Here is a 12,594-nt window from a genome sequence, read left to right on the forward strand (position 1 = left end):
AAGGAAAAAAGAATACAACAGTCATGCATCACTGTCAGTCTTGGTTGACATTGTGATCTGCACTGGTGTGAGTGTGTGCAGTAACGTGGTTCTGTTATTATGAAAGTGTGTGTGTGTGTGTGTGTGTGTGTGTGTGTGTGTGTGTGTGTGTGTGTGTGTGTGTGTGTGTGTGTGTGTGTGTGTGTCAAATGGTGTTCTCTGTAACAGCTCGTATACTGTCAGTGTTCAGCAGAGAAGCGGTGGTGTCCTCGTCCTTCCCTGAGCCGCCCATGAAAGGGCTCCCGTCCTAATTACATGATCCACCAGGCTTCTAATTCGCCATACTCCTCTCAAATGACATTTACTAATTACTCCTTCCTTTTTTAGAAACAGCTTTCTGAATTTGATCCAGGCTCCATCATGCTCATTGCCATGTAGAAACAAACAAGTTGGCTCTTGAGGCAGTCACAGCCTTTTTGATTGAAAGTAAGAGGGCAAACATACAGACACCTGAAATCCTTTTAAAAGCATAATGTTGTTTTAAACCATCCAGATGACCTGTAGACAGGAATAAAATAAAACAAGAGATGTGAGGGGGGGAATCTGCAATGTAGTAATGTTGGGACAAATATCAGAGTCAGAGCCAAGAGAACTTCTTCAAAGGGGGCAACCAACGTTTTCTTCTCAGTGATGTTCGCACTTTAACACAATACCCTGGTGGTAATAATAGATGGAGCCACATACACGCTGTATGCAAATGACCATCATGTGTGCTTTTGTTCGACAGAAAATTAATAGATCCATGTGAATGATAAGGCATGAGAAAAAACATCTTCCCAAGATGAATCCCAGTCAGTGATGCTTTATACCTCCTGCCCAGTGCATGATGGGAAAACCTCCGGACAGTGGAGTGCACAGACACTCTGAGCGGCAGAGGTGAAAATTCATGTACTAGGTTAGGGACACTATTTCTCTCTCATATAGGGTTTAAAGTCGTTACACCGATTATATATTACTAACACATAAAGCTGAACAGTTATAGTTCAATTAAGAAATTAATTTCTGTAGAAAATTACTTTTGCTGCTCATTCTCCTCAATAACAGGTTAATGGCTCTTAATACTTAAAAAGTCATCAGTGCTGCAGTTACCATAAAATAACCAATAAATGGTAAGCTCCCATTTTTCAATAGACCCACAAGGCTAAAGTTCAAAATGTGACAAATCAAATATTTGAACAATAATTTCTAAAGTTGAAGTTGCAAATTGTTATTGTTAATACATTCATTTTGGTCGGGAAGCAATGCAGCTCATTTACCAGAGCATTAATATATCATTTATTAACATTATTAAAGCCTTAAGCTTTATTATGGTTCATTTTTACCCTCAGGCCGCATCAAAGTGCCACTTGAAGTAACCAGAGGGCACTTTTGGGAGCACTTGGGCAGCTCGAGCACCCCTTGAGTGGTCCACTGAATGAATGATTGAATGAATGAATGTTAATTTCAATGAATCTTGGAAGAGATAACACCTGTGGCTGAATTAGAGGCTGTGCAAACATCCTGCATGTGTCTTACTGCCATCAACATATGGACTAATTGTATTATTTATTTTGTTTGTTTCATATTTTTTACAGGCCTAGCTTTAAGTACAGTACAACAGGGTTTGGGGACTTTAACAGGAATGGAGGTTGACATGTCTTGCTGACGGTCTCCGATGTGGCAGGCAGGCATTGCTCCCACGGCTGCTCACTCTCAACTCAGGCTGATTCTCTTGTGTCAAGAGCGGTTAGCCGGCCTGCCACTCACAGCTCATGAGTGGGGGAGTGGGAGAAACTGGACCCACCAGACACTGGGCTGCATTATGTACGGGCAGTACTGTGATACTTCTGGCCCTGGCATCTACCTGTTAAATTACCTGTGTTTAATAAATCACATTTTCACGACTAATACTCTTCTTTACCTCTTGTTATCGGAGCTGGCTGTGGCCATTTTGTTGTTCGCTGACACTCCCATCGCTTTTACAACCGTTGTGTAACCGCACAGAGATGTTCCAGGATCCCCAGGGGCCGCTGAGTCTTGGTCACATGTAGGAAGTCTGGGCTTGCGCACATGCAAATTTCATGTCTGCCTGGGTGAGCCTTCACCGACCAGAAAGATTTCCCTTTTCTCTACAGTTTACCCTGCTGACATCAGCCAATCCCACTTTGGTTTGACGTCTGGTTGTGTACACAGATGACCACAATGAGCCATCAGACTGTTAAATAAAAATAAAGAGTGATCTGTTATTTGTTAATATCAAGTATTGACATAGTCTAATATCACACACTTGCCGTGGCAGGCTTTACAGTCACTAAAAATAAAACGATCAAATGAGGAAAATGGACACAAATGAAAGAAGAGCATCTGCAGTCTGACAGGCATGCAATAGGTGTTGTGCGTACAGAAAAGACTAACATAATAAAATCCAATATAGACAATCCATGTGACAAAATGATATGTATAATGTGCACATAAATATAATCCCCATTTATCTGAAAACATGCAGCTTTTCACTCCACATGCATGATTCTATTTTTGCCGCCACCGATGAAACAGTGCGTACTGTTCGAGTACTCTATTTTAGCAGCAGGACATGAATTATAGAGCGAAGTGGCCAACAATGTGTATAGCATTCCCTTTCTACTGACCCGAGTGCACTGAGAGAGAGACGCGTGGAGAGTGTCTGTGATGATGACTGACCATGAGCTGCTCTTGCAGTGTTGGTGGGCCGTGCGATGGCAGAATCCCAGCTCCTGGCCGCGGCCCAGGCCATTGTGATTTTGCCGCTGCCTGCAGGGTCGCCACGAGGCTGTCGCTACCTCCCATCTCCCTGAGTTACACACAGAGCATCCGCAGCAGGTCTGTAATTGAATTTCACACATGTCACAGTCAGCTTAACTGTGTTTTCTGCAAGGTGCGTAAATGCAATCTTGAAATGCTTGAGAATGATCGTGATGAGGGAGAACGCGCCTCAGCTCCTCTACACACTTTGAACTACGGAGGAAAATATAAATGCAGAAAGTAGAGTGAGAAAACTGTGAAAACTTTCATATTATGCTCCGACTTTCAGAGGGTTGACCTTGACCTGCTAGAGGTATGCCTTTATCTGGATGTGATATGTTCAGTTACTGAAGCCTTAACCATGATGGAACTCCTTTTGTCCCACTGCACAGGACATTTGTACTTTTACTGGGTTTTGCAGGTAGCGCCTCATCACACGTAGTTCCTCCTCGCGAGCATTAAAATCATCAATATACAGTAAAGCAGTAAGGTAAGGTCTTTGGCCATGTTTAGGGTGTTAGGGGGATGAAAACATAGCCTGAAGGGATCCGTCCGTGTGACGAAATGTGCTTGAACAATAAATGGTGTCCTTTTAACTAGGGCCGCACGATATATCCTGTCGTGACGATAATCGCGATATGCGCATGCGCGATATTCACATCACATTTGTATTTTTTAAAAATTTTTAGGACTTGTGATATTAAATACGGTAAATTAACTCAAACACGTCATGTTACAATTATTTTGCTGCTTGCTACAAAAGGAAAACGTGCGCGGCTCTCATGTCAGGGGTACTTGAGTGAGTGACATGCAGGCTCTGCATGCACAGCAAACCACCAATCACAATCAAATCTCCAAAGCAAGATAAAAACACTGAATAAAGTTGTTTCATGTGTTTCTCCAGGGCAGTTCGACGCTGCTAACCGAGCTAGCTCAGCTTGTTGCTCTGATCATTTAAGATCCAGACGTCCGTGACTAAAATCCTTAATCCGGTTGAATATACAGGACTGTCTCAGAAAATTAGAATATTGTGATAAAGTTCTTTATTTTCTGTAATGCAATTAAAAAAACAAAAATGTCATACATTCTGGATTCATTACAAATCAACTGAAATATTGCAAGCCTTTTATTATTTTAATATTGCTGATTATGGCATACAGCTTAAGAAAACTCAAATATCCTATCTCTAAATATTAGAATATCATGAAAAAGTATACTAGTAGGGTGTTCAACGAATCACTTGAATCGTCTAATTAACTCGAAACACCTGCAAGGGTTTCCTGAGCCTTGAAAAACACTCAGCTTGGTTCAGTAAACTAAATCACAAGTATGGGGAAGACTGCTGATCTGACTGCTGTCCAGAGGACCGTCATTGACACCCTCCATCAGGAGGGTAAGACACAAAAAGAAATTTCTCAAAGAGCAAGCTGTTCACAGAGTGCAGTTTCAAAGCACATCCACAAAAAGTCTGTTGGAAGGGGGAAATGTGGCAGGAAACGCTGCACAACCAAGAGAGATGACCGCAGCCTTAACAGCATTGTGAAGAAGAGTCGCTTCCAGAATTTGGGGGAGCTTCAAAGACAGTGGACTGAAGCTGGAGTCCAGGTATCAAAAGTCACTGTTCACAGACGTGTCCGGGAAATGGGCTACAATAGCCGTATTCCCATGGTCAAGCCACTTCTGAACTCAAGACAACGGAAGAGGCGTCTGACTTGGGCTAAGGAAAAGAAGCACTGGACAGTTGCACAGTGGTCCAAAGTCCTCTTTTCAGACGAAAGCAAGTTTTGTATTTCATTTGGAAGTCAAGGCGCCAGAGTCTGGAGAAAGGCTGGAGAGGAGCAAAATCCAAGTTGCTTGAAATCCAGTGTGAAGTTCCCACAGTCAGCGATGGTTTGGGGAGCCATGTCAGCTGCTGGTGTTGGTCCACTGTGTTTCATCAAGCCCAGAGTAAATGCGGCTGTGTACCAAGAGATTTTAGAGCACTACATGCTTCCGTCTGCTGAAAAGCTCTATGGAGATGAGGAATTCATTTTCCAGCATGATCTGGCACCTGCCCACAGTGCCAAAACCACCAGTAACTGGTGTACTGACCATGGCATTACTGTCCTCGATTGGCCTGCAAATTCCCCTGACCTGAACCCCATAGAGAATATGTGGGGTATTGTGAAGAAGAAGCTGAAAGACACCAGACCCAACAATGCTAATGAGCTAAAGGCCGCTATTGAAGCATCCTGGGCATCCATAACACCTCAGCAATGCCACAGGCTGATTGCCTCCATGCCACGCCGCATTGATGCAGTAATCCGTGCAAAAGGATTCCCAACCAAGTACTGAGTGCATTAATGGACATTTTCAAATGTTTGATTGTGTTTTGCTGTTATAAATCTTTTTTTTTTACTTGGTCTGAGGAACTATTCTAATTTTTTGAGATAGGATTTTTGAGTTTTCTTAAGCTGTATGCCATAATCAGCAATATTAAAATAATAAAAGGCTTGCAATATTTCAGTTGATTTGTAATGAATCCAGAATGTATGACATTTTTGTTTTTTTAATTGCATTACAGAAAATAAAGAACTTTATCACAATATTCTAATTTTCTGAGACAGTCCTCTAGTTACAAAAAATATCAATTGTATAGTATTAAAGTTCAAGAAAGGATGGTTTGCGGGAAAAAAAACGGTATTTTCTTAGATTCCTGTATGTTTTCATATCACAATATATATCGCAGGGGTAAAAAAAATCGCAATGTCAGTTTTTTCCAATATCGTGCAGCCCTACTTTTAACATATCACACAGTCCTTCTCAACTTTTCCTCTTCATTCACAGCAGTTATAAAAAAGGAATTTGGCATTTTAGTATTACTTATTGAGTCTTTAACCCTACAAATCTAAATATATACTATTAACTTTCATTGCAACATACACAAGTGGCAATTGTCTTTCACGTTTACCTATAGATAATCATTAAAGAATGATGTTCAGTTGGACCAAAAATGTTAAAACTAAAAAGATATTGATGTGTGAAATGTATGTCAGTCAATCAGAAGAATGTACTGTAAAGGTTAGGAATTATGCATTTCTGAGGATGTGTTTTAGCTGTGAACAAAAAATTGTTTGAATATAAATATTCTAAAACTAATAAGACAGCCACAAAGGCAATTTTGCAAGCAAGATAGCAATAAAGATTATTCTAAAAACAAAGAACACATACATAAATGCACATGAATACGATCTGTTGCGAAAAAAAAATGAATGCAGTAGGAACTGAAGTGGCTGGGGTCCTCAGGTTTGTTTTGTGTTACAGGTTTAGAACATGTTTCCTCGGATATTTTTAATAAAACAAGTGCAATGTTCAGAGAGCGTTTTCCATCCCTTTTCCTTACTGTACAATCTACATGAGACACAAACGCTCGCTTCAAAGTAGGTCAATTACCAGTCACTATGAATAAAGACATTAATGCAATGTGACAGAGCCCAAGAAGAGCCGCAAAGGCAGGTTGTCTTCTTTCAGCTAACATGAACTCAGAGGGGACACATAAACAAGTCCCTCCATTACATAATCAGTCCCTTTCTCCTTGAATCTTTCTTATTTTACACACCCATTCCCTGTCATGTCTTCGCTCTGCTCACTGGCTAAAGCGCAGTGTGAAAATCATTGAAGTTGTCTAATTTAATACTTCCTGTGGTGTTAACAATGTCTAGCTACCTCATTACTTCATCATGGTCCCCAGAGGATGAATACCACAGCCTTTGGTGATCCCCTGAATTTTCTCTAGCACCACCAAGAGGTTGAAAATTGTGATTCAAAATGTAAAATCCCAGATGGATTGTTGAGAAATGTGCTACAGACCTTTAAGTTGTCTAGTTAAGTATATTCAGTGGGGCAAAAAAGAATGTAGTCAGCCATCAATTGTGCAAGTTCTCCCACTTAAAAAGATGAGAGAGGCCTGTAATTTTCATCCTAGGTATACCTCAACTATGAGAGACAAAATGAGAAAAAGAAAATCCAGAAAATCACATTGTCTGATTTTTAAAGACTTTATTTGCAAATTATGGTGGAAAATAAGTATTTGGTCACCTACAAACAAACAAGATTTCTGGCTCTCACAGACCTGTAACTTCTTCTTTAAGAGCCTCCTCTCTCCTCCACTTGTTAACTGTATTAATGGCACCTGTTTGAACTCGTTATCAGTATAAAAGACACCTGTCCACAACTTCAAACAGTCACACTCCAAACTCCACTATGGTCAAGACCAAAGAGCTGTCAAAGGACACCAGAAACAAAATTGTAGACCTGCACCAGGCTGGGTAGACTGAATCTGCAATAGGTAAGCAGCTTGGTGTGAAGAAATCAACTGTGCGAGCAATTATTAGAAAATGGAAGACATACAAGACCACTGATAATCTCCCTCGATCTGGGGCTCCACGCAAGATCTCACCCCGTGGGGTCAAAATGATCACAAGAACGGTGAGCAAAAATCCCAGAACCACACAGGGGGACCTAGTCAATGACCTGCAGAGAGCTGGGACCAAAGTAACAAAGGCTACCATCAGTAACACACTACGCCGCCAGGGACTCAAATCCTGCAGTGCCAGACGTGTCCCCCTGCTTAAGCCAGTACATGTCCAGGCCCGTCTGAAGTTTGCTAGAGAGCATTTAGATGATCCAGAAGAGGATTGGGAGAATATCATATGGTCAGATGAAACCAAATAGAACTTTTTGGTAAAAACTCAACTTGACGTGTTTGGAGGAGAAAGAATGCTGAGTTGCATCCAAAGAACACCATACCTACTTTGAAACATGGGGGTGGAAACATCATGCTTTGGGCTGTTTTTCTGCAAAGGGACCAGGACGACTGATCCGTGTAAAGGAAAGAATGAACGGGGCCATGTATTGTGAGATTTTGAGTGACAACCTCCTTCCATCAGCAAGGACATTGAAGATGAAACGTGGCTGGGTCTTTCAGCATGACAATGATTCCAAACACACCGCCCGGGCAACGAAGGAGTGGCTTCGTAAGAAGCATTTCAAAGTCCTGGAGTGGCCTAGCCAGTCTCCAGATCTCAACCCCATAGAAAATCTTTGGAGGGAGTTGAAAGTCTGTGTTGCCGAGCGACAGCCCCAAAACATCACTGCTCTAGAGGAGATCTGCATGGAGGAATGGGCCAAAATACCAGCAACAGTGTGTGAAAACCTTGTGAAGACTTACAGAAAACGTTTGACCTCTGTCATTGCCAACAAAGGGTATATAACAAAGTATTGAGATTAACTTTTGTTACTGACCAAATACTTATTTTCCACCATAATTTGCAAATAAATTCTTTAAAAATCAGACAATGTGATTTTCTGGATTTTTTTTTCTCATTTTGTCTCTCATAGTTGAGGTATACCTAGGATGAAAATTACAGGCCTCTCTCATCTTTTTAAGTGGGAGAACTTGCACAATTGGTGGCTGACTAAATACTTTTTTGCCCCACTGTATATATACACAGCAAGATGACTTTGGTGACTCTATGTCTCTTTCTTTAGCTGCACTACCAGCCCAGAGTGTATCTTAATCAAATAGCTTGACATCTACTGGATGTATCGGCGCAACATTTTTATGGACATCCACGGATCCCAGAAAATATAAACAAATGACGTTGGTGTTCCTATTATTTCACCCACCCAAATCAGCAGACTTTACAGGTGTTTATACTTAGTCACCAAACGTTCTATTTTTGCCATCGCCATAATTACTGCGGCCAGTTGAGGTCACCTACCTCTTGTATTTGTATCGTTAAGCAATTGTGTTAATGGATGATAGCGTCTGGTGACCGTTGTGCCATAACGCACATTTTCATCAGAAGGAACAAGGGCTATCAAGCAATTCACAGGGGTTATTGCCAATATGGTGGCCGCAACACCCAATCACTGTTCAATTAAATCCAAGGATTCCAGATGCTGCCGATCAGCAATGGGTTAGTGAGGTCAAATTAAGATCCATACGCTGGCCTTTTCCATGGCTGGCTCCTTTCAGAGTGCCTATTGTGTGGGCTATCAATGGGGACAAATGAGCCCTAATGGTCAGGTCATGGCAGAGAGCCATCACTTACACCAAAGTCCAGTGCTCACCAGGCCCAGGCAAGGTTAATACTATTGAAGAGTATTCTCAATAAAAACACTATCATCTTCACTGTTGCAGTGGATGAACATCTCCTTTTACACTATCACGCCACACATCATGATCCCATCTTCCGCTTCTTTTTCTTGCCAAAAATTGTTATTGTTATCCAAAAACCAAGCATCAACCTGAAGCTCTGAAAAATGAAGCCAATGTTGAAATGCCTGAGACTTGAATCAACTCTGATGTCAAGCAAGGAGTAACTCCACTGGTTGCAAAAACTGTTTAGAAGTCTATAAGAAAATCACCCCACTTCTCACCTGATGTGTTAACTTTGTAAACATTTTTGCTGAAACGTTTAGTTTCAATTGCTAGATAAAGGTTATTTTCAATACAACATGATGTTTATTTTGGTAATTATTGTGCCATTTAGAGTAGAATAGACAGAAAAGAAGCAAAAACGTTGGGGCCGGGCTACTTTATGATTTCATGGATACCACCTCAGCATTGTTTGGTTTGGGGGGCCTTACTGTCTTTAACTCTTCACTGTGTTTCAATTCATGAAAGTTTATTGTAACGTTTGAGTGGCCTAAAAAGTCTTGTTCAGGGTTTGGTTTTACTTGGATCCACCCTCTTGAGTAACAAAAACCGATAACTAAAACAACAGACCTGACGATGAAAACTGTCTACCACAGACCAATGGGTGTCGTTTTAAGCAGTCTAGCTGCACTTAGTAGGCTTGTTTGAGACGAGCTGCGGCTCGCCTCGAAAGTAGACGAGAATAGCCGATCGCAGCCGGGGGAGGTCTCAAAAAGCTTGCCTGAAGTCGGACAGCTCGGAGTCGGCTCCTTCTTCTTCTTCTTCTTCTTCTTCTTCTTCTTCTTCTTCTTCTTCTTCTTCTTCTTCTTCTTCTCTCGGTTTTTTGGCGGATTGCAAACAACTTTAAGGTGCATACCGCCACCTCCGGAGTCGGCTTGACTCGGTTTGCATTTATAAAGAATGCACAAATGTGTTTAATCGTTGATGTCAGATATTTACTAAGTAAATACATTTGTTCCTGCTCAAGATTAGATTCAACTTTATTGTTATTGCACATATTACAGTTACTGAGACAACGAAATGCAGTGTAGCTTAAAGCTTCTAACCAGGAGGGCACAAAGCAGTAAAGTGAAAAGTAATGTACACAATCTACAGAATAAAAGATAGAATGAAGTGAATGATGAATAAACAGTGAGAAGTATGAATACACTAGATCAGGGGTGTCAAACTCAAGGCCCGGGGGCCAAATCCGGCCCGCCATTTCATTTTATGTGGCCCCACAAGAGCTTGCAAAGAATATAATAAGTTTATTATAATGTTACGTGCCGCTTTAAAGGAGAACGTTGCCCATAAAGTGTATGTCCCACAATGCATCTTATTTTGTGACATGCGCAATGAAGAGACTTGCAATTATTTTCCCTAGACTTCTGCTTTCAGACGTAGTTCATAATGAAGTTATTACCCTATCCGATAATAATCCAATACAGAGGAAATATTGTAAAATAATACACTATTTTATATGTATTATGTATATTTATCTATGTATATTTATATAGTCTTAAAGTTACCACCGGCCCTTTGAGTGCAACCATAATTCTAATGTGGCCCGCGATGAAATTGAGTTTGACACCCCTGCACTAGATACACACAGCAGCCTGTGAGCAGTATTAACAGTGTGTATGAATATGCTAAGATATATAAAGTATGAAAACGGTAAGCACTCCAAGTATAGTATAAAATATATAGATATTAATTTCATGATGATAAACATTGTGGAACAATGATGAAAAATGAGAATGGAAGTGCGGTAAAACTGACACAAAACAACAACAAACTTTTGCCAAGCCAATTGGAGAGTTTCATCACCAGCACGTGGTAAAAACCACCAATGAGCACTCAGCTCGAGATACCAGCGAGTCGTTTCCCATCAAGCATTTCGCTTCCGCAGCCCGTGGAGATGAACTGCGCCGCCTCGCCGCGCCTCGCTCTCAAGGCTGCGGGCGTCTTTGTCCCGCGAGATTTCAACGTCTCTTGTAGGCGAGCCTCCAGAGCAAGTCGGACAAAATGACTAACCATCATGCAACGCACTAGCAAGACGTTGATCGAAATTGCGCAGGTCTGCGCAGGTCTCGCTTGTCTCAAACAAGCCTAGTTACAAACCATAGAGAAACACATTAAGCCTTCACTTCCTGCGGGGACCGCAAGTATACACGCTACACGAACTCAAACAAATAAACATCGTTGCTCACTTCCATTCTCAATAAATAGTTTTAATAAAGCACACTAGTATCCTTCTTAACTTTCCCTTTTCTGTAGCGCGATCATGGCTGCAGACCATTTTTATATTTAGAGAAAGCTTTACAGAAGCGTTATTTTCACTTACATGTTTGGAAGTGTGCAGCTGATTTACCGCCGTCTTTGCAGCTAAGGTTTGCGCAACAGAGGCGCATCATCCTCTCGCGTAATTTCAGGATCGCGTGAGTTGCAAAATTATCGATTTATTTATAATTGTTCAAATGTATTGTATTAATTAAACGTTTTTGTTGTTGTATTACTCAATCATCCCCTATGTGTAGCTATAGGTACGGGGTTTAGTGGCTTTAAACGCTTTTATTTGTTTTGTACAATTGACATTGTTTTTCCTAATGTAAAGGTAAAGACTGGTGGGAGGGGTTACAGGTTCACAAGTCAGTTTGGTTTTGTTAAAGAGCGGGTAATACCCATTAGACTCAAGACATTGTATCCTGGCTGTATTGTCAATGTATTTTTGTTTTTGAGTATCACTGAGTTATTGAATTATTATTAGGATATGTTGGCCTTTTTAAAATCCCAAAGAGTATTTGTCTTTTTGTTTATTTTTGTTTCTTCTATCTTTTCACCTGTTTGTAATATTTTCACCTTTGCACATTAAGATGCCGGGATACCAATCACTTTAGCATAATTATTCCAACTATATCTGGTAATAGGTAAGATTATTAGGCATGGTTGTGCCCATGAAATAAATCTCATATACACTTTCCTGTTTCCGCAAATACTCACTCGAGCATTACATGTGTAATATTAATAGAGGTATTCCAAGCTGTTTTAAGAACACTACTGAGCACATTAAAACGTTGTGATCGGGACGACTGGGGTTAGTTTTTGTGATTCTACAACTAGCTAACTAGCAAAATGGTGATGAACTTCTAACACCAAACTCCTCTGAGTTAAAATGATATCTGCCAAAAGAATTGGCCTGCCATCTCTGATTGATATTTGTTTATCATACTTATGCCCTTTCCTATCTGCTGCTAATGAGATACAAGGTGTTCAGTTTGTCATTTATTTGTCACTTTGTTTTCACACCCATGTAGGCCTGAAACATTTTCTTCGCCTAATGATGAAAAACTGAAAATAAACCATTATTTTGGGTTTGGTTTTAGCAGCAGTAATCGTGGAAGCAGAAACTTCCCTGTGCTCTCTCACTGCAGAAAGTTATCTTTAGCTTTTATCTGTACTTCAAAATGCAGTCATGATCACATTTGGACACTTGGGTGAGCTTTTATGCATCGTAATACAAATGTGCAAGCTCACCAAGGCTTGCACAGAGTGATTGAGCTGTGAACTGTGAAAATGTCAGCCCCTATTAATAACAATGCTGGATCAAGTATGTG

At 40.7% G+C, this 12,594-nt stretch overlaps 1 long non-coding RNA gene across 1 annotated transcript; it reads right to left on the minus strand.

Annotated features, from left to right (window-relative positions):
* Positions 1-1,173: 1,173 nt before the first annotated feature.
* On the minus strand, positions 1,174-2,872 carry LOC307041304. Its single transcript, XR_013808721.1, has 2 exons — positions 2,719-2,872; positions 1,174-2,233 (listed from the first exon to the last, which is right to left on the minus strand). It is a non-coding gene; the product is annotated as an uncharacterized lncRNA (long non-coding RNA).
* Positions 2,873-12,594: the final 9,722 nt, after the last annotated feature.

Source organism: Notothenia rossii (genome assembly GCF_949606895.1).
Source record: "Notothenia rossii genome assembly, chromosome: 5".
Taxonomy (NCBI): domain Eukaryota; kingdom Metazoa; phylum Chordata; class Actinopteri; order Perciformes; family Nototheniidae; genus Notothenia; species Notothenia rossii.